Source organism: Rhinatrema bivittatum, chromosome 15, assembly GCF_901001135.1.
Source record: "Rhinatrema bivittatum chromosome 15, aRhiBiv1.1, whole genome shotgun sequence".
NCBI lineage: Eukaryota > Metazoa > Chordata > Amphibia > Gymnophiona > Rhinatrematidae > Rhinatrema > Rhinatrema bivittatum.
In genome coordinates, this window is record NC_042629.1 from 1,451,567 (window position 1) to 1,475,156 (window position 23,590).

A 23,590-nucleotide genomic window follows, 5' to 3' on the forward strand; every position below is an offset into this window, starting at 1 on the left:
TGTTGGTTGGAACTAGATTGTATGCATGAGGCACTGGCTCCCAATATTTAGCTAAGGAAGACTGGACACATACCCCTGGGTAGTGACAAATTAAGACTTATGACATTGCTGCCTGATTCAGGCTGAAAGCCCAAGAAGCAAGAGGAAACTGCTGGACAAACCCTCTGAAAGTAAGATTTAGATGGACCAAAATGTTTTCCTTCTTTTGTGTCCATTAGAAAAAGGCTTCATATTTTTGATCCTGTGTGTCTTAGAGATAACAGAAATAATTTGTGTGGTCTTGAAGTAAAGAAGAACTGTAGAAGTTAGTAAAATGCTTCTTCATCCTTTGTCAGCAAACCAGCATGATTCAGCATACTGGCATTTTTTACGCTGTTGTGTGCAGTATTTGCAGGACTCACAGAAATGCACATTCATGCAAGGAAGGTCATTTTACTGGGGTAGTCTCTCCAAATGGATTCAGAATGAACCTCACTCGTAAACCCAGGTATGTTGGAGATAATCTCAATTTCTAAGATTTACGGGTAATGTTTTTTGAAGGGGAAGGTGTAACAGTTTAAAAGGTAGGACCTAATTTCACAGTTTACTTATTTATTTTACTATTTAAAAAAAAAAAGTGACAGGAAACTTTTCTTCTCTGTTTACCAGTCATTACACATCAGGAGCTTCCCAAGTCTGTACCAGTTGGATTTTCAGGATCTCCTCACCAAATATACATTGGATAGAGTTGCATACACTGTCTCCATTGTATATCTTGCAGCTTCAATGGTTTATCATCTATAGTCTATTTTTTTTTCTTTTCTTTTGTTTATACTCAATAAGTAATAGGTGTTATTAATGGAAAGTTTTTTAGAATTTCAAAATATCACAATGCGCATTTTACTCTAGGGAAATTAATAATTCTTACATTTTTGTATAATTTAAAATTTTATTTTCAGAAAAAAGCCATCTCCTGAGGTGATTCAGCCTGTGCTCTGTCTCTAACCACACTAGCAGACTCCCCAAATCCTGGATGCTGTCATCACGATGCTGGACACCCCTGACTGTAAGTAATGCGGTTGGAGAGCTGGCTCAGACTCCTCCAAGAATGTGGGGAAGAATGAGAAGCAGCACAATGATAACTAGTCTTAGGCTGAGATTTTTCCTCCTAGATTTAGCAGGATTCTTTATATTACCATTTGGATGGGTAGTAACTTCTAGACTCTCGTTACAGATTAATAACATAACATCAGGGAAAGCCACAGGGGATAATTTTCAAAAGGATTTACACACTTAAAATGGGATTTTACACATGAAAGTGGATTTTTTAAAGTTTTTGCAATAGGGCTTCCCAAACTGTGGGTCAGGATCCCAAATGGGGTCACTGAACCTTCAACTGGTGCCTGAAGAGCTCTTACATATGTACAGACACCAACAGCAGCTTTAGTAGTGGATATCAGCATGGGGTCTATGAGCCAGCACACACTTACACCTCCTGCAGTGATCCTGTCCTCGCATGAGTCTCTGTTGTAATAGGAAGCCCTATCTGATGAGGAATCAGGGCCACTGCAGGGCCTGTGAGATTGCACTGGTTCCCAGGTCTCATGCTGACTTTAATTACTAATGCTGCTGCTTGCAGACCATCATCTGGTTCAGAACTAGCTGTGAGGGGAGACTGAGTGTGCATCGGCGAGTGGAGATTGCCACTGATCTCATTTCACACTCCTCCAAACCTACCCAGGAGAAATATGTTGCCCTGTCATCAGCTTGCCCTTTCTTCCCAGCAGTTGTCATCCACATTGGGCCCGGGGCCTAAAGAAAAATATTAGATCCTGCCAAGGAGATGTTTGGAGAAGGGATCAGATGCATGATGGGTTTGAGGGTTGGTTCAGCAGCAGAATTGGCTGAGGAGGGGGAAAGAGGGGGAATGCCAGAAGATCAACTGGGAAATGTAAGAATTGCTGGGGATGTGACAAAAGGGTTGGAGAAGAGGTGAGAGAGGATGGGGGATGAGATTGAGGAAGGAATGCAGGATGAGATATGAGGATCAGTCAATGATTATAAGAACTTGGAGTCAGTGATGATCAAGTAGGGGGATGTGAAAAGGACTGGAGATGGTGAGAGAGAAGGAATCAACTAGAGGAGCAGAAGTTGCAAGGAGGGTCTGGTGAAGGGAAGAAGATTAAGAGAGGAGGTCCTCTGTGGGGAGGAGGTTAAGAGAGGATTGACTGGAGAGGGTGAAGTTTGAGAAAGGAGATCAGCTAGAATGCAGAGAGGATGAGCATGGAGTAATTGTTGGAAGGGAACCACATACCCTTTGGTCATCCTCTGGTTCATGTGAATTTTCAAGTGTTAAAATGGGTTCACATTGGATAAAAGTTTAAGAAGCCCTATTCTTCAATATCTGCTATTGAATTGTTAATAGATTTTACATGAGTAAATAAGGGGGTAAGTCTTTAATAAGAATAAATAAGGAACAGCTGCTAAATAATGGTGATAACAGTAATAAACACACAGAGAGAGCGAGACTCCATGAAGTTAGCATGGGGCACATTTAAAACTAATCGGAGAAAGTTCTTTTTTACTCAACGCACAATTAAACTCTGGAATTTGTTGCCAGAGAATGTGGTTCATGCAGTTAGTATAGCTGTGTTTAAAAAAGGATTGGATACGTTCTTGGAGGAGAAGTCCATTACCTGCTATTAAGTTCACTTAGAGAATAGCCACTGCCATTAGCAATGGTTACATGGAATAGACTTAGTTTTTGGGTACTTGCCAGGTTCTTATGGCCTGGATTGGCCACTGTTGGAAACAGGATGCTGGGCTTGATGGACCCTTGGTCTGACCCAGTATGGCATTTTCTTATGTTCTTATGAGAGAGAGAGAGAACTATAAAAAAGCAAACACGATGACTATATACATAACCACAGTAAGAGCACACTTTCAACTCAGGGTGGGTGGGTTGGGAAGGGTATGAAACCCTAATGAATGAATAGTCTGCCTGATGAATGGAGAAATTACTTACCTGATAATTTTGTTTTCCTTAGTGTAGACAGATGGACTCAGGACCAATAGGTATTGTGCTCTTCTGCTAGCAGATGGGAGACGGAGTCAGATTTCAAGCTGATGTCATCCTGGATACATATACCCCTGCACTGACCTCACTTCCTCAGTATCGTCTTCGAAAAGCCAATGAAGATATATCTTTGCTTAAATAACTTGCTTAAACTTGATTAAAAACTTGACTGTTCAACTGATTTCCAAATTGGAGACCGCCAGTGCATTAAACCGATTAGTGCCGACAACAGATAACTGTGGGTGTCTTGAACTAGGAGTAGGCCGTGGTTTACCCTTATTTGTTTAGTCTCGAGATTTGCCATCCGAGGTTCTCCCTTTTCTGGGGCAGCCGTGGACGGGATGCTGAGTCCATCTGTCTACACTAAGGAAAACAAAATTATCAAGTAAGTAATTTCTCCATTTCCTAGCGTGTAGCCAGATGGACTCAGGACCAATGGGATTTACAAAAGCTACTCCTGAACAGGATGGGAGGCTGCCCGTGGCCCACTTAGTACTGCCCTTGCGAAAGCTGTGTCCTCCCTGGCCTGAACATCCAGGCGGTAGAACCTGGAAAAGGTGTGTATGGAGGACCTCGTCGCTGCCCAACAGATCTCGGCGGGCGATAGCAGCTTGGTTTCCGCCCAGGAGACTGCCTGGGCCCTCGTAGAATGAGCCTTAACCTGTAGAGGTAAGGGCTTTCCTGCCTCTGGGTAGGCTGCCTTGATTACTTCTTTGATCCAGCGGGCTATGGTTGCCCACGATGTTGCTTCCCCTTGTTTCTTCCCGCTGTGAAGAATGAACAAATGATCCGTTTTGCGCACAGGTTCAGATCTTTCCAGGTATCAGATCAGGAGTCTGCCGACATTCAGATGGCGAAGAAGGCGTGAGTCTTCCGAGCCCTTATGCTCATCTGGAGATGGTAGCGAGATGGTTTGGTTCATGTGAAACTGGGAAACCACTTTCGGTAAGAAGGAGGGGACAGTGCGCAGTTGTATGGTTCCCTGCGTGAACCTAAGGAACGGTTCCCGACAGGATAGTGCCTGAAGTTTGGAGATGCGATGAGCTGAACATATTACCACCAAGAATGCCGTCTTTAAAGTTAAGAGGCATAGTGACAGACCGTGTGTTGGTCTGAAGGAGGCCCCCGCTAGGAAGTCTAGTACTAGAGTGAGATTCCATAGAGGCACCGGCCACTTTAGGGGTGGTCGGAGTTGTTTAACCCCTTTCAGGAAGTGCGATACATCTGGATGAGTTGCTAGTCTGAAACCATCCACTTCGGCTCTGAAGCAGGCCAGTGCGGCAACTTGGACTTTGAGGGAGTTGAGTGACAACCCCTTCTTCATCCCGTACTGCAGGAACTCCAGGATCATGGGAATTTTGGCTGACCGTGGAGGGAATCCCATGGTCCTCACACCAGGCTTCGAATACTCTCCAGATCCGTATGTAAGACAGGGATGTGGAGAACTTGCGCGCTCGGAGCAGGGTGTTAATCACGGCCTTTGAGTAACCGCGCTTCTTCAGGCTAGTCCTCTCAAGGGCCATACCGTAAGAGAATCGAGATGGATCTTCGTGGAGGATCGGGCCCTGCTGGAGAAGGTCCCTGTGGGGAGGTAGGCACAGAGGGTTCCCCGCAAGTAGTCTTCGCATGTCTGCGTACCATGGTCGTCTTGGCCAGTCCGGGGCGACCAGTAGAACTAGCCCCCTGTGGTGCTCTATCTTGCGGATGACCCTGCCCAGTAGTGGCCATGGAGGGAAGGCGTACAGAAGGTCTTCCTCTGGCCAGGTCTGGATGATAGCGTCGATTCCCTGGGATTGTCTTTCTCGTCTGCAGCTGAAGAATCTGGGAACTTGGGCATTGAGATGGGCTGCCAGTAGATCCATGGCTGGGAGGTCCCAGCGATTTACTATCAGTTGGAAGGCTGTGATCGACAGCGTCCATTCCCCAGGGTCTAGGCTCTCTCTGCTGAGGTATTCTGCTGAAACGTTGTCTTTTCCCGCAATGTGGGAGGCCGAGATCCCTTGTAGGTTTATCTCTACCCATGCCATGAGGGGGTCTATTTCCAGAGACACCTGCTGGCTTTTGGTTCCGTTCTGGCGGTTGATGTAAGCAACTGTTGTCACATTGTCCGACATTATCCTGATTGATTCGCCATGGAGTCTGTGGCTGAATCGCAGGCACGCTAGTCTGACTGCTCGTGTTTCCAGGCAGTTTATGTTCCATTCCACCTCTGTCTGTTATGTCCGTCGGTGCTAGACGGCTTCGCCCCGTTTGCCTCACCTTATTCACGGCTCCTCCCGCTTACCTAGGAAAGATGGCTACCACCGCATCTACAAGCCGACCTCTCCGGCATCCCCGGAATGGCTATGGTGCTGCCTCCCGCCATTCTCCTCCCAGTTACCTACTAGGGTGTGCACGAGCGCATCACCCATGTCTTTATGCAACCCTTGGCGCGAACGTCGGGGGTGTTCCCCCATACTGACGTCACGCCATCCGGGTATATAATATCTTCTATTTTGCTAGCTCATTGAGTTAACAAGGACTTGTATTGGACTTAAGGACTTGTAAGGACTTGTCTATGGATACGTTCCGTTTCTGTCTAAGCTACTCTGCCGCTTCCGTGCTGCTGCTGCTGGAAGCCCTCTCTCTGCCCTTCGGGGTAACTGCTAACCTGGGTACCCACTCCTCAGGGGCCCTCTGCTTTATTTCAGGTGCCTTACAGGGAACAGGTACTCGCTCCTCAAGGGCCTGCTCTCCCTGCCTTGGTGCCTGCACTTACTTCTACAACCTGGTGGAATTGCCTATCTACAGCAAACACCTAGTGAGTACTCTCTCAGTCTATCTCATCCACAGTATTTCCTTGCTGGGAAACCTGCTTCGGAACCTCTCAATACCAATGGGGTGAGAAGGGCTCCCTCTGCAAAGGTCCCTGAGACTGCAACTACCAGACTGCCTCACTACTGCCACCTCTGGTGGTACTCTTCAAAGCTTTCTAATAAAGAAATAACTGTGTTTGTGCGGTCTGAGTCTAGCCTAGTAATGTGGCTCCTCACGGGGCTCCTCCCCGTGGGCGTGGTCATCTGCCCCAGTACCCAAGGATCCACCCAAACACCACTCATTCATAACACTGTCTTGTTCCATTGTCCCTGGGCCGTCAGTTCCTGACAGTGGGTTCCCCATCCTCGCAAGCTCGCATCCATGGTGACCAATATGCAGTTCGGTGAGGATAGGCTTTCTCCTCTGCTTAGGTGGCCTTCCTGTAGCCAACATTGGAGCTGGTTCCGAACCTCTGATGGTAGTTGGAGGTGAATTGAATAGTCCTTTTTTGAAGGAATTAATAACCATGTAGATAAAGGTGAACCGGTAGATGTAGTATATTTGGATTTTCAGAAGGCGTTTGACAAAGTTCCTCATGAGAGGCTTCTAGGAAAAGTAAAAAGTCATGGGATAGGTGGTGATGTCCTTTCGTGGATTATAAACTGGCTAAAAGACAGGAAACAGAGAGTAGAATTAAATGGACAATTTTCTCAGTGGAAGGGAATGGGCAGTAGAGTGCCTCAGGGATCTGTATTAGGACCCGTACTTTTCAATATATTTATAAATGATCTGGAAAGAAATACGACAAGTGAGGTAATCAAATTTGCAGATGATACAAAATTGTTCAGAGTAGTTAAATCGGATCACAAGCGGATTGTGATAAATTGCAGGAAGACGTTCTGAGACTGGAAAATTGGGCATCTAAACGGCAGATGAAATTTAATGTGGAAAAGTGCAAGGTGATGCATATAGGGAAAAATAACCCATGCTATAGTTACACAATGTTAGGTTCCATATTAGGAGCTACCACCCAAGAAAGATTTAAGCATCAAAGTGGATAACAAATTGAAATCATTGGTTCAGTGTGCTGCGGCAGTCAAAAAAGCAAACAGAATGTTGGGAATTATTAAAAAGGGAAGGTGAATAAAATGGAAAATGTCATAATGCCTCTGTATCTCTCCATGGTGAGACTGCACCTTGAATACTGTGCACAATTCTGGTCGCCGCATCTCAAAAAAGATATAATTGCGATGGAGAAGGTACAGAGAAGGGCGACCAAAATGATAAAGGGAATGAAACAACTCCCCTATTAGGAAAGTCTAAAGAGGTTAGGACTTTTCAGCTTGGAGAAGAGACGGCTGAGGGGGGATATGATAGAGGTGTTTAAAATCATGAGAGGTCTAGAACGCGTTAATGTGAATCAGTTATTTACTCTTTCGGATAATAGAAAGACTAGGGGCACTCCTTGAAGTTAGCATGGGGTACATTTAAAATTAATCGGAGAAAGTTCTTTTTCACTTAACGCACAATTAAACTCTGGAATTTGTTGCCAGAGGATGTGGTTAGTGCAGTTAGTGTAGCTATGTTTAAAAAGGATTGGATAAGTTCTTGGAGTTGAAGTCCATTACCTGCTATTAATTAAGTTGACAGAAAATAGCCACTGCTATTACTAGCAACAGTAGCATGGAATAGACTTAGTTTTTGGGTACTAGCCAGGTTCTTATGGCCTGGATTGGCCACTGTTGGAAACAGGATGCTGGGCTTGACCCTTGGTCTGACCCAGTATGGCATGTTCTTATGTCCTGGGACAGTGGATTCCATCGTGACAGTAGGGAGCGCTGGAGCTGTCGCATATGGGCCCTTGCCCATGGAACAACTTCCAGGGTTGATACCATGAGGTTGAGGACTTGAAGGTAGTCCCATACTTTGGGGTGTGCATTGGTCATCAATCCTTCTCCTTGGGGGGGGGGGGGGAGGGAAGACTGTTCTGTTTGGTGTCAAACCGGGCCCCCAGGTAATCTAGCGACTGAGATGGCTGTAGACTGCTCTTGCTCGTGTTCACGACCCACCCAAGTTCCTGCAGTAGACTCTTGATTCTGCTGGTCACCTGTCGGCTCTCCTCCGGAGATTTTTACCTGATCAGCCAGTCGTCCAGGTAAGAATGTACCAGGATTCCTTCCTTTCTCAGTGCTGCCACCATGACCACCATAATTTTGGTGAAGGTCCTGGGGGCGGTTGGTAGGCCAAAGGGAAGTGCCCGGAACTGGTAATGGTGACCCAGTATCGCAAAGCGCAGGAAGCGCTGGTGATCCTGATGGACTGGGATGTGAAGATAGCCTCGGAGAGGTCCAGGGAGGTTAGGAACTCTCCCGGTTGTACTGCCATTATAACGGAGCGTAGAGTTTCCATGCGGAAGTGTAGTACCTGCAGATAACGGTTGACATTCTTGAGATCCAGGATGGGCCGGAAAGACCCTTCCTTCTTGGGAACGATAAAATAGATGGAATAGCGTCCAGTATTTTACTGGGGCGTGGGCACCGGAATTATTGTCTTCAGACTGAGTAGTCTTGTTAGTGTGGTTTCTACTGCCAGTCTCTTGGAGTGGGAGTGGCAAGGAGATCTCATAAATTTGTCTTGAGGAATGCTGCGGAATTCCAGAGAGTACCCTTCTCGAATGATGTTTAGGACCCATTTCTCAGACGTTATCTTGACCCATCTTTGGTAGAAGAGGGCTAGTCAACCCACTATGTTTTCTTCCTGTGGATGGGTCGGCCTCTTCTCATTGTGGGGCACAGCTGGGGTGTGCCCCTGGTCCTGTTACCCTCTTGGTCTGTCAGTTCCGAATGGACTGGGACCTTCTGGAGGGGCGAGGAGTCTGGAACTTCGTGTTCCTGTAGGGTCTAAAGCATTGCAATCCTCTGCCCTTGGCTCTTCTGGGGGAGGGTCACTGAGATCTTTTATTCCTATCTTCAGGTAGTCTAGATACTGGAGATTCGCCCCATTTGTTGGCTAACTTCTCCAGTTCACTTCCGAATAAGAGAGATCCTTTAAAAGGCATTCTTGTGATATTCGCTTTAGATGTAGTGTCCACAGACCCTCAACGGGAATCGTTGTTCGCTTTGAGACGGCACAGACCATAGCGTCCACTTTCGGGAAACACAGGCGTTCCTTGGCCGCAGGTTCCGGGGGGTATAGGGCTTCCAATGCCTGCCCGCCTCTGAAGCTGGCTTCCGAGGCATTCCATTCCAGGTCAATCAGTTCCTGGATGACTTCCATCACTGGAAAGTAGCATGAGGCCTTACGAAGGAACACCAAGATGGGATTCTTCTTTGGTTCCGCCATAGGGTCTGTGCCCGGAATACCCAGTGTCTTTAGGGTCTGGGAAACAAGGGCAGGTAATTTGTCCTTGGGGGAAAAAGCGAAGCATGGTTCGGTATGGTTCCATCCCTGGAGAGATTTCTCCTTCCTCCAGGGAGTCACTTTCCTCATCTGAGGTGTCTGGATCTCTGTTATGGAAGTTCTTCGTTAGGCGAGGCATATCTTGAGGCATCCGAGCCGGACCAGGAAGATCTAGAGCTCCCGGTAGGGCTTGAGCCTGGTGCGCAGCTGGGGCTGGTTACACCTGAATGAAGGTTTGCAGCCCTTTGAAGAATGCAGCCCTTTGAAGAATTCCACCCAGGAGAAGGTCCCTGGGTCCATGTTGATCCCAGGGAGAGGTGGGGTAGTGGCCCCAGAGGTGTCCCCCTGAGGGGCGGATGTGCCGGAGATACCTAGGTCTGCGAAGCAATTGGCACTAGTTCCAGACTCCTCTCCCGACAGTAGGGGTCTGGGTTTTGGTCCCCCCTGAGCTTCTTGGCAGTGCTGGCATAGGCAGGACTCCAATTCAGGCTGTGCAAAGGACACTCCCTTTGCACAGCCTGCCACATAAGAGCCTTATGTGGCAGGCTGTGCAAAGGGAGTGTCCTTTGGCCTTCTTGGGCGGCAGTGCCATCGTTTCAACGAGATTATGCACGTGGCTGCCTTTGTGCGCGTGGTTATGCGCCCTGAGTGCGCTCGGTTGTGCGTACAGGGTGCACCCGGTTGCGCGCGCCGTGTGCAAAAGTTGTGCGCACGTCTAGGTTTGTGCGCACAGCTATGCGTGTGACTATATTGGGCGCGCACAAGTTAGGTGCATCGGCTGCCCGGCCTGCCCCGTGCATAGTGCCGGATGAGGAGGGAATATGGCGCCGACGGCCCCGTTCACAAGATGGCACCCCAGAGGGTTTCCACGTGTGTGGACCCTTGCACCGGATCGGGGCCTAGCCCAAGCCGGGCTGCTTAACCTGGTGTCTTTAAACCTCGCCGGAAGAAACGATCGGTACAGCTATCCGAGCTCTGGAGACTGGAGACCTCAGTTAAAGGATTTTTACCTTACCTGGTCTCGGCGCTTAACGGTCGCGTGCCGGACAGTCTCCAGCTGCGGGGCGAGAGGGGAATACCTTCACCGCCGCGCTCGATTGTGCACCCGCTGCCTTTCAGCCATCCTGGGGGCTAAGTCCATGCCGGGAACTGGCTACCGGACAAAGGCTCACCTCTGAGGGATCTCGGAAATCACCTCAGGAATTCTCGACTGGTGGAGGGACTCTTAGGTTTCACTGCAGGAAAGTGGGGCTCGATCTTCTTAAAGGTTAATTTCTTTCCTCTTTGCTGTAATTGTTAAAACTATACTAGTACGTGGTATAGTGTCCACATCTGCTAGGAGACGGAGAGATACTGAGGAAGTGAGGTCAGTGCAGGGGTATATGTACCCAGGATGACATCAGCTTGAAATCTGACTCCGTCTCCCATCTGCTAGCAGAAGAGCACAATACCCATTGGTCTTGAGTCCATCTGGCTACACGCTAGGAAATTGATTATTACTATTAAATATTGATTCTGATTATATTGATTGAATAATAGTCAATTGAATAATAGTGATGAATTGGTGATTAAAACAATGATTATGAATATATGAATGATAATTAATGATGGTGATAAATGGCCACTCCCCTTCTTCCCCCGCTAATCTTGAGAAATTTCAGGGTGAGCAGGATTCAAAGGTTCCCAGATATGCAACTAGCTGTAATGGGGGAAGGAGTGAAGGTGCTGCTTGTGCTCGGGGAGCCACCCTCCTCTTTCTCTTTGCTGGAGTGAGTGTGCGGATTAAAAAGAGAGAAATACAGGGGAGATGGACATTTGCTGTTCCTCCTCTATTTACCCTGATCAGCTCATGGCTCTCTTCGCGAGTGTGCAGAGCAACAGTTATAACCACTCCCAAGGCTCTTGCTGCTAGTGATAGAGGTGTTTAAAATCATGAGAGGTCTAGAACGGGTAGATGTGCATCGGTTATTTACTCTTTCAGATAATAGAAAGACTAGGGGGCACTCTATGAAGTTAGCATGTGGCACATTTAAAACTAATCGGAGAAAGTTCTTTTTCACGCAACGCACAATTAAACTCTGGAATTTGTTGCCAGAGGATGTGGTTAGTGCAGTTGGTATAGCTGTGTTTAAAAAAGGATTGGATAAGTTCTTGGAGGAGAAGTCCATTATCTGCTATTAATTAAGTTGACTTAGAAAATAGCCACTGCTATTACTAGCAACGGTAACATGGAATAGACTTAGTTTTTGGGTACTTGCCAGGTTCTTATGGCCTGGATTGGCCACTGTTGGAAACATAATGCTGGGCTTGATGGATCTTTGGTCTGACCCAGTATGGCATGTTCTTATGGGCCTGGGGGGTGTAGGACAGGAACTGGTTAAGACTCAAATTTGCGCTCTAAAGGACTCTTTTTTTGGGAGGAGGAAGGAAATTCTGTACATATGTAAGAATATGCCTGTTTCCCCATGAGTTCTCCCACATATATTGCAAGCACGGTATAAGCAACAGGTGAACATCCCCAGTACAGAACACTCTTTCACTGAGGCCGATACAATAAAGTGCGCCCAACCTAGCACACAGGTTTATACGCGATTCAACGCATGTTTTGGACACGTTAGACTAATACCCAATGTAATAAGATTAGCATATCCAAAACATGCACTCAAACAAATGCGTAGCTAAAAGTGCCCTTCACATGTAAATTTCATGTAGATGAGGTTATTAGTTATTACACCCCTGCTGCATAAAATCGCTGGATGTCCAATGTACACTTTTTAATATGGCAAATTTAATTCCAGCCCTGGAGCTGGCATAAAATCGATCTGAGAGTCAAGGGCTCAGGAAAAATAAAAAAATATCGTCCTTTGCGGTTCCTCCTACTTAGTGACACTTAAATTTAGTGCTTGCAGTGTTGAAAAATAAATGTATATTGGCTTGATGAAAAACAATTCTTCTGGACACACAATTTAGAGGCCCATAGCAAGGGGTGCTTAGCTATGGGCGTCTTCAGCAAAAGTTGCCAGAAGCGGTCATAATGAGCCCCCATTGCAATTGTGGCCACTCGATGCATTTGAGCATTATGAACACACAAGTCTCCCGTAGCACATCCTATTTTAAGCAGTCCCTCATTTAAATAATGCATTGGGTACCCAGGGGATGTGGCTGCGTGCGGGTTAGAAGAACAGGTGTTCAATATGCGCTCCCGTTTTTAAAGCACTTCTAATTGCATTGGCCCCATTGTATAGCGTTTAGTATGCCCAGTCAGTTTGAAAAGTTGACTCCTGTGGTACAGAAGGGGCTTTATTGAAGTTTCTCTTCCAAAATTCTTTTAGCACCGCCTTCTGCGCTTATCAGTCACTAGAGCTTTTCTCGCTCCTCCCCCTTCCTGTGCTTTTCCTGCCCCGCCCCTGCCCTTTGCCTTTCCTCACTAGCGCCTCCTTGGCCCCGCCCCTTCCCGTGTTCCCAAGCCTCGCCCCTGTTCATCAGTCACTGGAGCCTCCCTCACCCCGTCCCTTTTTCTGTTCCTATGCCCCACTCCACCCCGTGCCTGTGCACGTCATTCACGAGAGCCGGCCCCTCACCGCCTGTACATCCCGGCTCGTAACGTAAATCCTGCTGCCAGACACTTCAAAATGGCATCTGGCGGAACACGGTAAGGCCTGAGGTAGGTACGGGAACAGTGCGGAGTGGCTTCTGCCTGTCTGATGTCCGCTAGCGGGGTACGGGGCTGACAGCTCACGGTGCATTGTGGGACAGAGCGAGGCCCCAGAGAGGAATTGGGATCCGCAACACTATAACCTGGTCTGGCGTGTCTGCTTTTCCTCAGGTTACCCGTGGTCTCTGCAGCTCCTTTGTCTCCTTATTTCCTGCTGCTGTCAATACCCTCGACCTCCTCTTTGTCAACTCCCATCTGTCTGTACCCAACACTCCTTTAACCACCCCTATACCCTGGTCCGACCACTTCATCATCAATGCCCAAATCTGTCTCAACTCCCCCACCAAGTTATCACGAACCCAAATAAAAAAAACCATCTCCTTCCATAAACCCTGCTCATCAGAAAGCATCTCTACAGCACTCGACAAAGCAGTAGAGAACCTCGACCTCTCTAATCCAGATGCAGCCCTTCACTCCTGGAATCACATCACCAAATCCATAGCCAACAAATTCTGCCCCTTGATCCACAAAGAAATCCCACGCCTACAGAATAAAAAAAAACCCTGGTACACTAACAAACTCCAAAACCTGAAGCAGGACCTTAGGTCTAAAGAACGCCTGTGGCGCCGCCATCCCTCCCCCCAAAACAAAGCAGTGTATAAACAACTACTGCACAGCTACCGGCAAGCCACCATCAACGCCAAAAGGGACTTCCATGCCTCAAAAATTCACGACCTACAATTCAACGCCAACGCCCTCTTTTCCTACGTCACCAACCTCACTAAGACCCCCCACCCTGCCACCACTGAAGAAAACTCCAAGGAGAGATGCGAGGATCTTGCTAAATACTTCCAGCATAAAATATCCAGTATCCTCCTACGCTTCCCCCACAACCCCACGACTACCTCCCCCATCCCTAATCACAATAGCTCCTGCATCAGAGCCTTCGACCCCACCTCTACACTAGAAATTGAGACCATCCTCAAAAATATGAAACCGGCCACCCACTTTTTAGACGCAATCCCCTCCAAAACCCTCCTCTCCTTACCCACCACCATCGCCAAACCCTTAGCTAATATCATCAACTGCTCCCTCACCATCGGCAAAGTCCCTGATCCCCTCAAACTTGCCGTGGTGAAACCTCTCCTAAAAAAACCCTCCCTTGACCCCTCCGACCCTGCAAGCTATCGGCCCATCTCCAACCTTCCTTTCCTTGCGAAAGTCCTCGAGAAAGTAGTCAATACCCAGCTCACCGACTACCTCGAAGACCACAACCTCCTACACCCATCACAATTTGGTTTCCGGAAAGAACGAAACACTGAGAATCTCCTCCTAGCCATCACCGATACAATACTCATTGGACTAGACCAAGGAAAATCGTTCCTCCTGGCCTTACTGGACATATCGGCAGCCTTCGACACTGTCAATCATCAAATCCTCATTACACGCCTGACAGAGATAGGCATTGCCGGCACAGCCCTAGACTGGCTCTCCTCTTACCTCTCAAACAGAGAATACCTCATAAAACTCGATAACTTTGAGTCCTGCCACATCCCCCTAAGACAAGGCGTCCCCCCAAGGATCTTCCCTATCCTCCACCCTTTTCAATATCTACCTCCTCCCCCTCTGCAATTTACTCTCAGACCTAGGCCTGGAATTCTTCTTATACGCTGACGATGTACAAATTCTTATCCCCATTCAGAAAACCCTCAATGAAACCATCCTTTTCTGGGAATCCTGCCTAGTCACTATCAACTCCCTACTAACCAACCTTCACCTCGCTCTCAATACAACCAAAACCGAACTACTCTTCATATCCAAACAACCTGAACACGACTCTTCCCCCACCCCACCACGCCCCTCCATCTCACCCACACTACCACCCTCCGTAAGAGACCTGGGTGTCACACTTGATCAACACCTGAACTTCAAGCCACACATCAAATCCCTACTCAAAGCTGGCTTCTACAAACTCCAGATCCTTAAAAAACTCAAGCCTTTACTCCACACGCAAGACTTCAGGTTAGTCCTACAGTCCACCATCTTCTCCAAAGTGGACTACTGCAACGCCCTACTACTAGGCCTCCCATACTCCACCATCAAACCACTACAAACCTTACAGAACGCCATGGCACGAATCATTACTAACACACGTAAAAGAGAACATATCACACCCCATTCTGGTTGACCTGCACTGGCTGCCCATCCAATTCCGTTCCCAATATAAAACCCTTACCATTCTCCACAATATTCTCTACAAAAACAGCCCCCCCCCTGGCTTAAGGAAATGCCCCACTTCCATTTCTCACTCCGCCCCACAAGATCCACCTCCACAGGCACCCTTCACACTCCACCCCTCAAGACCGCCCGCCTCTCCACCACCAGAGAAAGAGCCTTCACTATCGCAGGCCCTGCCCTCTGGAACTCCCTCCCCACACACCTCCGTCTTGAACCCTCACTGCAAAACTTCAAAAAAGGCATCAAGACCTGGCTCTTCAGACAGGCATACCCAGAAACAAACCCCTCGTAGTCCACCTCCCTGAAACCCTCCCAGTCACCCCCCCCCTACTACCCGCCTAATCCCCCCCAGTCACCCCCCCCCTGCAACCCACACACCCTACCCCCATTTCCCACCGTACTTCACTGTACTTAAGCTAAAATGTAAAATCCTGTGCTAATTGCTGTAAATCACTGTAATTAAGCTAAAATGTAAAAATCTGTGAAAAATGCTGTAAATAAGTTACCTCCTTTTATAACCTGGTAAATACCGTTGCGTTCCTGTACTTTCTCAGCTGCTATCCCTTCCTCCTTAACTCTCTCCCTCTCATCCCCCCCCCCCCTCATTTCGCTCCTGCTCCATTACCCTCCTCCCGTTTTTTGTAACTTTCCTCCTGTCACAAGTTTATTGTAAACCGGCGCGATGTGCTCGCACGAACACCGGTATATTAAAAGCTGTTAAATAAATAAATAAAATAAATAAATATGGCAACCTGCATGGGAGCAGGTGCTTGTTAGAAAAACACTTGGAGTTTTTCGCCTCAGTTCTGTTACACGCTTTTCAGACCGTAGCCGAGTTTCTATGCTCCTCCCTTCCTTCCCCATATAACTTGGAAATAGCTACAGTTAGGGTAGGCTTTCCCAAGCAGTCTGCTTGAGACCTGATCAATGTGCCCCACTCAGATCCAAGCCAGCACCTCACGGCAACAAGAATCACCAGCTTTGGCTCTTAAACGTAGGAGCTCCTTTTTGAGATCTTGGGCAATCTTGCATGACACTTCTGAGTACTGAAAAATCTTGACTAGCCGTGTTAGGCTAGTGTAGCAGAAATGACAGGAGTCTGGTGTCCCTTTTATAGTCCCTTTTATAGACCAATTTTTTGAAGCATGAGCTTTCAAGGACAGGGTCCACTTCATCAGATGCTTTCAGTGCTTTCTTAGCACTTCTTTTGACCATATTTACTTTGTGTATATACCATATAACCAGTAAAAACAATAAAAGCGGATTATGATAAAACTCATAAAATTGCACCAGAACCAATCTCAAAAACACAAAATTTGCAGTACCAAAGTCCACTTATGACTTACTCCACAACATATTTTCCACATAGATGAGACAGTACACCATACCAACTATGTCTGCATTGCCTGCTTTGTGGAAGTCGGTGTGCCACCTGACTTTTTTTTCCCTGTATATATGTCTTGTGCTTGAAAATGTTGGGCAGCACTGACATAGGGGTAGAAAATTTTGGGGGATGGAGGGAGATGTGATTTCTGTATTTTCCAAAGTTTGGAGCTAATTAGCAGGGGAGCTTAGCAGCTAACAAGTGCTTGTATGGCACATTGAATTGTAAACTATGTGCCATTTGGGGATGAGAGAAGAAAAGCATTTACCTGATTGTAATCTAGAAGACAGGGAACAAAAGACTCTGTTTAGAATGTGTTAATTTTTACTGCTTAATTTTGTTGGCTGTAATAAAATGTGACACCTCTCAAATATGTAATCTTCTAGCTGAAATTCTGCCTACTTGTTGCCAACTCTCTTATATGTGTAAACTTCTTGTTGAAATTATGTGCTAAACATTACAAACTGCACAATCCATACACATGCAACCCTCAATTACATCCAAAAACTTAGTAAGGACTGTTCATACTTTACACAGAGGAGATGCTGGTGTCTCCATTTCCTCTGAACCTTGTAGTAATACAGAGGCCAATATTTGGCAGCTATTCAGTTGAACAAGTTTGCTGGATAAACCTATCCAGCTAACTTAGCCAAGATGTTGAATGGTGTGGCCAGGCTACTGAATATACTTGGCTATCTGCTAACTAAAGGTTCCCTGTACGTACCGGATCAGTCCAGACTCCTGGGTTTTGCCTCCACACCAGCAGATGGCGACAGAGCCAAACTTGACAGGCTCTGCATATATACCAGGGTGCCACCCACAGCCTGTCAGTATAACTCTGTCTCCAGCAGATGGCCGGGTGCTTAAGCCGTAGTCTCTACTGATCTAAATTGGTCGTTAGTGTAAGGAGAGGAAGGAATTTGGTTAACTAGGCTTTGTTTCTTTCCTTTCCTTTTCCTTTCCCCTTCTAGTTAAGCTAAAAAAAAAAATAAAAAAAATTATTTAGAACAGGTTGTCAAGTTGGATCAGGTCTGAGCCTCCCAGGGGGTTGCCAGGTCCCGAGGGGGACCAACCCCCCTGGTTGTTAGGCCGCTGTGGCTTAGGGTCGAGGACCCTGCAGGTGAGAACCGGCTCAGCCGGGGTGATACCGGGGAGCCCAGCTCACTCACCCCAGCACAGAATTACTTCTTATCTCACTTGTTGACTCTCTTAAAAGGACTCTTGATAGAGGCGATCAGTTCTTGTTGGTGTCTCTCGATATTACTTCTGCATTTGACTCTATTGACCATCAGATTTTGTTGTCTCGTTTGTAAGAATGCGGTATTTCTGGGATAGTACTTACTTGGTTTAAAAGTTATCTTTCAGATCGGTCTCAAATGGTTAGATATAATTTTCAATCGTCATCCCCTCAATTGTTAAAGGCCGGAGTCCCACAAGGCTTTAAATTTTAAACACCAGCCCGTGAAGCTCCCTCTTCTCCCAGCTCAGCTACTGAAGCATTTTCGACTGATGGACAGGCCTGTGCGATCGGCGCCGGCGTCCCACCGGGGTAAGGCCTCTCATACCACCTCTCGCCCGGGCAGGGCCGCCGCCGACTGCGAGGCAAGGCTAGCTTCCGAACCGGGCCCGAACTCTTCTCTCGCGGCTGAAGCCCGCCCCCCAGTGAACCGGCCAATCATTCGACGGCTGCCGGCTGGGCTTTAAATTTTAAACACCAGCTAGGCGCCGCGCACCGAAGGAGCGTGACAAAGGGGCAGGCCCCTTTATGCGCCCTTTCGTGCAGCACCGTAGTGCCGCCCAGTGACTTTCTTCACGGCTGCTATCTGTTACCAATCTGCTACCAGCAAACGTGGACACCAGTTCCTCTTGGACCACTAGCTCACCTCTAAGCTCGCTACACTCCATCCTGACAATTATACCATTAGGGTACGACACTTCCCTCTAGCCCTCAGGCTCCTCTCCATCGCCAGGACCCCAATCTCGACCTATTCTAACAAACATTCGTCGTCAGTCTTCACAACTAAGTCCTACTTGTGACCTCAACCAGCCCGACTGAAAGGGTGTACCCCAGCACATCACACAGACGCCGGACCCCGCTGGTCCACACCTCACTCCTTCCATTTACTCTAGCAACTGACCACTCACACTTCACTTATCATCAACCCCTCCCTAAGATGCGCACTTTCGCTATACCCATAACCTTCAATCGCAGGGTTAACAGGCCTCCGTTAATAGGCCTCCGACAACAAAGGCTAATCCTAATTATGATTTCTCCAGTCACTCAAATTCTCGGATTCTCTCTTTTCACACTAACCCTATTCAATGCTCAATCCATCACCAAAAAAACTCATATTCTCAACGACTATTTGGTAGACGCTAAACCTGACATTTGTGCAATCACAGAAACCTGGTTGAAACCAACGGACACAGTATTAAGGAATCAGCTCCCCACTCAACTATACGACATCCTCTCAATCCCTAGACTCAAAAAAGAGGAGGAGGACTACTGCTAGCAGCAAAAAAGGGCCTAGGTCTCTCTTTGCAACTATCTACCATTACAAACAACCTCGAACTAGCCCTTTTCAAATCCGATCATCTCCAACTTGGCCTTATCTTCACACCCCCAAGAAAACTTGACTCGGACCCCTCTCCTTTGATTGAATACATCACCAAACATTTCAACATGGATAAACCAGCCATCCTGATGGGAGATTTCAATCTACACGTGGACGCCTCACCGCAATCCCCCAATTGTGAAATACTACTCGCCACACTCAGCCACATGGGTCTCAGACAAATTGTCAACAGCCCCACGCACAAAGCAGGACCTCATTTTCATAAACGAGGGCATTTCCTCTTTTACCAGCCCAACCTGCGCTTCAGTCCCTTGGTCAGACCATCAGATCATTTCCTCAGAGCTACAAATCAAAGATCACCCCCCCGCTTATCTTCCCTAACACCACAATTCCAGTTCAGGAAACCCTGCTCCATAGACCACCTTAGTACGCTGCTTTCAAAGGATCTAGCTCAACTCGATCTCACAGACACCTACACCGCGACTACCTCCTGGTTCAGGATTACAAGCAAAGTTGCAGAACAATCCTGCCCAACAGTCACAAAATCACTACACCCATCTCAGGACAATAGAAAACCATGGTTCACCCCTGAACTAAAAGCCCTCAAGCAAGATCTACGAAGCAAAGAACACAGATGGCGCAAGAACCCATCCACCTCGACTCTATCGGCCTATAAATCCCCACTTAATGCCTATAGGAACGCCATTCTCAGATCTAAGAAAGAATTATTCTCTAAAAAAATCCATCATTTCATTTTTGACTTCAAAGCCTTATTCTCCTATGTCTCATCACTCACAAAACCATCCCCTCCTACCATAGCAGATGACTTAGCGTTCAACAAAGCCTCGGAGCAGGCCATCTATTTCAAGAAAAAAATAGCTAACCTCATCAAGCCAATCACCGCCTCCCACCTGGGAACCCTTCCTCCTTTCACTACATCTCTTAAACGAAACTCCATTCTAGAATCCTTCGAGTCCTCGTCATCTCTGGAAATTGAAAACATCCTCAAGAAGCTCAAACCCTCCTCACACCCGTTGGACCCAATACCTTCCAACCTTCTACTCTCCATCCCGAACATTATTTCAAAATCTTTAGCAGATATCATTAACTGCTCCTTGGCACAAGGGTGGGTACCAGACCAACTAAAACTCGCAATACTTAAACCCCTACTAAAAAAACCCAACCGTCCGCCTACTGACCCTGCAAACTTCCGACCCATAGCTAACTTACCTCTGATTGCCAAAATTATGGAAAAAATAGTAAACAAACAACTCTCTGAATACCTGGAGGAGAACAATATTCTTTCCCCTTTCCAGTTTGGATTCCGCAAAACTCTAAATACCGAATCCCTTCTAACTTCTCTGTCGGACACCATCCTCCTAAACCTGGAAAAAAACAGCCTTACCTCCTAACACTACTCGACCTACCTGCGGCATTTGATACTGTGACTCATTCCATCCTTTTAGAGCGTCTATCAGACATTGGTATCAAAGGAGTGGCATTCAGCTGGTTTAAATCGTTCCTTGACAACAGATTCTACAAGGTCAGGGATCAGCAACAAGGAATCACACCCCATCAGATCCAAACTGGGAGTCCCCCAGGGTCATCCCCCTCTCCTACCCTTTTCAACATTTACCTGCTTCCACTCTGCCAATTACTTACTAACTTAAAATTAACGTATTACCTCTACGCGGATGTCCAGATTCTTCTCCCAATCACAGACTCTCTTCAAAAAACCTGGTCCCACTGGAATAGTTGTCTGCAATCGATCAACAGCCTTCTCACCAGCCTAAACCTGATCCTCAATACAAATAAGACCGAGATCCTCATCATATTGTCGGACGAAAACAACGTCCTCCTCAACTCCCCAAGCTCTTCACAATTCGCAAAAACAGCTATCAATCACTCACCTTCAGTCAGAGATTTAGGGGTTCTGCTCGACAACCAATTTAATCTTAAAACATTTGTCCAAAATACCACTAAAGAATGCTTCTTTAAATTGCAAGTACTTAAAAAAACTGAAACCTCTCCTGTGTTTCCGAGACTTCCGTCTGGTGCTGCAATCCATCATCCTCTCTAAAATTGACTATTGCAACTCCCTCCTTCTAAGTCTCCCCGCGATCACCATCAAACCTCTGCAGATGGTCCAGAATGCCGCCGCTAGGTTACTCACCAACTCAAACAAAAGAGATCACATCACTCCCATCCTTCAGTCACTTCACTGGTTACCCATCAAATTTAGGATCTCTTTCAAAGTTCTCATGATGATCCACAAGGACATCCATAACATCTCCCCTCTCAAGCTCAGCAGCCAATTCCGTCCGCACGCCTCAGACAGACCAGTCAGAAGAGCGTACAAAGGCTCTCTGTATGCCCCCCCCTGCTAAAACTTCTCTAAGAAAGCGAGCGTTTTCAACAGCAGGGCCCACTCTATAGAACACACTTCCACCAGATCTCCATCAAGAACTTTGCCCTCAGACTTTCAAGAATTATCTAAAAACTTGGCTTTTCAGTCAAGCTTTCCCCGGAAACTCAAGCTCACACTGACGCCGTTCTAAGGACTTGGACTAGGGCTCGTAGACAATGGGCACGCCGCACTCTCAACCCAGTCCTCCCAGGCCTTATCTGGGGTTTCTCTTCCTTAGGTATTGCTTCCGCTCTTTCCCTCCTTTCTCCTGCCCCCCAAGCCCTGCCTCTCCCCTTTCAGTTTCCCAGTTGTTATTCATCTTAGACCCATTGGACCTAAGCATTATATTTTATATGCTCTTACTCGGTATTGAAGTCTTATATTCATCCTGTATTGAAGCATCTTATGGTTTGTAAATGTTCCTTTGTTTTTCTAAACGTTCAAATGTTCAATTGCTCAAATGTTTAATGTATCGCCCTCTCACGAAGGTTCTGTTTTACTGTAAACTTTATATACTTTACAGGAATGTCGGTATATAAGAATTCAAAATAAAATAAATAAATAAAGCTCTGCCTTGTCGGCTATGTTATTTAATATCTATTTGGCCCCTATTGCAAAATTGTTGACCATTATTACTGATGGATTTAAAATTTATGCAGACGATATCCAGTTTTATATTAAGGTACAACAGTCATGGCAGGATACTTCTGATATATTGCATTTGTGTAGACTCCATTAAGCGTTGGTTAAAACAAAATAAACTTATGCTGAATACCAACAAGACTAATATCTTACTGATTCATCATCCTCATTGTATACCCTCTCATGATTCAATTTGTATTGATGACATCTCATTTCCTATAGATAAACCCATTAGGAGTTTAGGAGTCTTACTTGATTCTACTCTGTCTTTTCGTCCTCATATCAGATCTCTCATTAAAAGTGGATTTTTCAAGCTCCATCTTATTGCAGGGTTAAGGCAATTACTGTATGATCGAGATTTCTTGTTTGTAACTCGTGCTATCATTTTTCCATACATAGACTATTGTAATAGTCAGTTTATTGGTCTTCCTAAAGTCACATTACAGTCAATACCTTACATTCAATACAATACAGTCAATACAATACAGTCACATTACAATAAAACCTCCTCTCACTAGCACTAACTCGTATGCAATAATGGAATGTAAACACGAATCAACCAACCTCAAACCCTCTCTCACTAATTCCTGCTGAATATTTATCATACTATTACCATTCACAACTGTCATATTTATTCATTTGATTACCTATGTACCGTTTCATAGTCTTATTTTTTCACTTGCTATTCTAATGTATCAATAGGCTGAAATGTAAATATTGTGCTGTTCAATTTCTCCCCTTCCATCCCAAGTTTATTTTCCTTGTTTTTTGTAACTTTCCCTCTCCCTTTTTCTGATTCACTGTATTTAAAGTTCAAGGTTCTTATTGAAAATATTGTTTTTTACGTTACGTTATGCTTTACACTCCTTGTTATTTGTAAACCGGGTTGATGTGATGCCTATCATGAAACTCGGTATAACAAAAACAATAAATAAATAAAAAATAAATAAAATAAATACAATTATTACTCAATTCGGCTGCGTGTCTTGTATCCCATTCTAAACATCGTGATCATATCTCTCCAGTCCTGTGCAGTCTTAATTGGTTACCAGTAACTGAACGTATTATATATAAAATAGTCATGGTTGTCTTTAAGCTTTTAGCTTCAGATTCCTCTTACTGGCTAAATGCCCTTTTACGCATTTACAAACCTGTAAGATGCTTAAGATCATCTCGGTTGAATCTCTTAGAAATTCCATCTGTTCAACAAGCACACTTATATAGTACTCGGGAGACCTCCTTTTCCATTGCCGCACCTGCATAATGGAATCTCATCCCATTTGAACTTAGATCTTTGGATGATGTGAAAATATTTAGACAGTTATTGAAAGAGTATTTACTCCGACGTACATACAATATATTTTAGAGTGGTGTTAGCAGAATAAATCCTCTCAAAGTTGTGAGGATAATGATATATATTTTGAGTGACCGATTATTC

At 46.1% G+C, this 23,590-nt stretch overlaps 1 protein-coding gene across 5 annotated transcripts in view; it reads left to right on the plus strand.

Moving 5' to 3' along the window:
* Window positions 1-363: 363 nt before the first annotated feature.
* Window positions 364-23,590, plus strand: part of BACH1 (BTB domain and CNC homolog 1) — a 286,366-nt gene continuing 263,139 nt past the window's right edge. For 4 of the 5 annotated variants that reach the window (XR_003852950.1, XM_029579253.1, XM_029579254.1 and 1 more), the window contains exons 1-2: window positions 364-487; window positions 939-1,045. The gene's annotated coding sequence lies outside the window, so the exon portion shown is untranslated. The remainder of the gene's footprint in view (window positions 488-938; window positions 1,046-23,590) is intronic. The other variant, XM_029579250.1, reaches the window with a different exon arrangement.